Source organism: Amphimedon queenslandica, unplaced genomic scaffold (genome assembly GCF_000090795.2).
Source record: "Amphimedon queenslandica unplaced genomic scaffold, v1.1 AMPQUscaffold_13302, whole genome shotgun sequence".
NCBI classification, from domain to species: Eukaryota; Metazoa; Porifera; class Demospongiae; order Haplosclerida; family Niphatidae; genus Amphimedon; species Amphimedon queenslandica.
Genome location: NW_003546462.1, coordinates 1 through 2,621, shown reverse-complemented (window position 1 = coordinate 2,621; position 2,621 = coordinate 1). Strand labels below are relative to the sequence as shown.

Below are 2,621 nucleotides of genomic sequence, written 5' to 3'. Positions count from 1 at the left end.
ACTTCTCTCATTGATACAATCATTAAGCTATCCATGCCTCTTCCTTCTCTCTCGAGGGCTGCTCTGTTTCTGTTATTGTCTTCCTCTTTCTTCTTTAGTTCTGTCTCTAGCTCAGTATTTAATAGAGGTACGTCCTCTCTCTCTTTCGGCATAGATTATCTATGGTTCCATCATCCCAGTAACCAATTCAGCAGAATATGAGGGACAGGGATCGGGTCGACAAAGTTCTCATTGATGTCCCAGTAAATGTCTCTCATACCCACTATCTTGAAACAAGAGTTGAGACAAGCATACCAGTAGATATTATGAGGCAAGGGACTTGTGCAGCTGCTCGGTCGATGTAAGGTTTGTGAGAGAAGAAGAAGCAAAAGGCAATTGCGAATGCAAGCATTTCAATGCAAATGAGGAAATCCTGTGAACAGAAGGAAATGAGTAGTAGATCTATAGTAGCCAGACTGAACACATAATTTGCATTTTTCAGTCAGTATATGTTACACCCTTTTGCATGTATGTCACATGGCTTACCTGCATGCTGACTGCAACATCCTTGAATCCATAATTATCTAATGCTTCCTCTGCTTAATGACATTAGCTTTTACTAAAATAGCCGGCTATAATAACAGCTTGCCTAGTAATAAATAATAATAATACTGAATGATGAATAATAGTGTAAATTTAGAAATTGAATGACCAATCAAAAATAAATAAATAGTAATGAAGACAAATTTGCAAAATCAACTCTAGCTTAAAGCATGCATCAACAAGTCATTGAAGTCAAATTGCACAAACTTTTGATTAAAAATTGATGATACACTTGCCTGCAAACTAGCCTTTATATATAAGTCATATTATAGTTACTGAATGGTATTAAAACAAGGAGATTTTTTATTATTATCTTCTATTATCATTGTATAGATGTATTGCTTGTATAAAGATCCCAAAGGAGAGAAGTGTGATACCTCACAGATCACGTCTACAGTTGAATTCAGAAAAAGTGGAGCATTTACAGTAGTGAGTGATAAAGATAAGATTGACCGGTTGCAGAATAAAGTGATGGAGTTGAAATCACAACTAGACGGAAGAAGGTTGCGTACATGCATTTTTAACTAGTGCTGTAACAATACAGAATGTTTTTCAGGCTTCAAGTAGCACTTACGCAGAAAATGGAGACAGGAAGATATCAGTTTCATTCATTGAGACATCAATGGTATCTTTACCTATTGTGGAGACGAATAACTAAAATGACACTATACGTATAAGGATACAGTATTGTCTTGATGTTTTTAAACTGTTTTTATTTAAACCCATAATTTTATTCAGGAATAATAATTTTATTATAAAGGTATCAATTTTGAAGTTGATTACGCAATCAAAAAGCAATGTTTTGCTGCATGGCATAACAATGGAAGATGTCGTAATAATATTCTACCATTGCTACATGCAGTCACATCACAGAGACTAGATCTATATACACTATAAATATAATAAATCCCACAATGGATAGTATTTCTATTGGTGATAATCATGAACTTGTGATCATCATAAGTCTAGTCTAATATAATTTGTCATAATTTAAGTGATACTACTATAGACATTTTTTTGCCACTATCACTGATTACTCACTTATGTAGATCACTATTTTAATGTGATCATCTTAATGGAAAAACATTAATGGACTTGAATTCCATAGTAATTTGTTACATCACTTCAAACTTACTGATTAGTAGTCAGAGAGTCTACTAGTCAATTAGTACTCATTTAAGATGTGGAAAGCAGAAGATACATGTATGTTTTGTGAGTTAATATGTGTCATTGCCTCAGCATAAAAGTGTACTTTATAAAATTGCATGCCATAAAAACTACTCCCACTGATTGAGTGATGGCCTATATAAAGAGGAGAGCAGAGGCAACCTACACATAGGAACAACAGAGTCAGATCTTTTAGGTTTATAACATCACTGCTATCATTTGAAAATGAAGAGGATCTTGCTTCTTGCTTTCTTCGCATTTTTGATCAGCAGCAGCTATTGTACTCCTGCTGGTAAGATTATATATTAAACATTTTCTTCAAATTTTCAAAATTTTTTTGCAGGTGATGATATAGATAATGAAGAAGCAGCTGATGCTGCAGAAAACAGTAAGAACATTTAGTATTTGATTGAGTTATCATCTACAATTTTGCATTATAGGTAAATTCAAAGAAACTGATGACCTTGATTCAGGTACTGCAAATAGATATTATCCTTGCAATAATTTTTAAAACTTATAAAATACAGAATTGGCGGCTAATACAGAATTGGGCACTAATACAGAAGCAGAGGCAACAGATGATAAAGGTATACACGCTCCATTGACTCCTGTGTAAACTGTGTTGCATGCAACAAATGTTGCATAGTGTATGTTGGGCTTAACACTGCATTGGTTGGTTATACCTTTATCATCTGTTGCCTCTGCTTCTGTATTAGTGCCCAATTCTGTATTAGCCGCCAATTCTGTATTTTATAAGTTTTAAAAATTATTGCAAGGATAATATCTATTTGCAGTACCTGAATCAAGGTCATCAGTTTCTTTGAATTTACCTATAATGCAAAATTGTAGATGATAACTCAATCAAATACTAA

The 2,621-nt window shown here is 33.7% G+C and overlaps 1 long non-coding RNA gene across 1 annotated transcript; it reads left to right on the top strand.

Annotated features, from left to right (window-relative positions):
* Positions 1–1,915: 1,915 nt before the first annotated feature.
* LOC109583496 (uncharacterized) lies at positions 1,916–2,289 on the top strand. Its single transcript, XR_002185549.1, has 4 exons — positions 1,916–2,041; positions 2,093–2,137; positions 2,190–2,222; positions 2,277–2,289. It is a non-coding gene; the product is annotated as an uncharacterized LOC109583496 (long non-coding RNA).
* Positions 2,290–2,621: the final 332 nt, after the last annotated feature.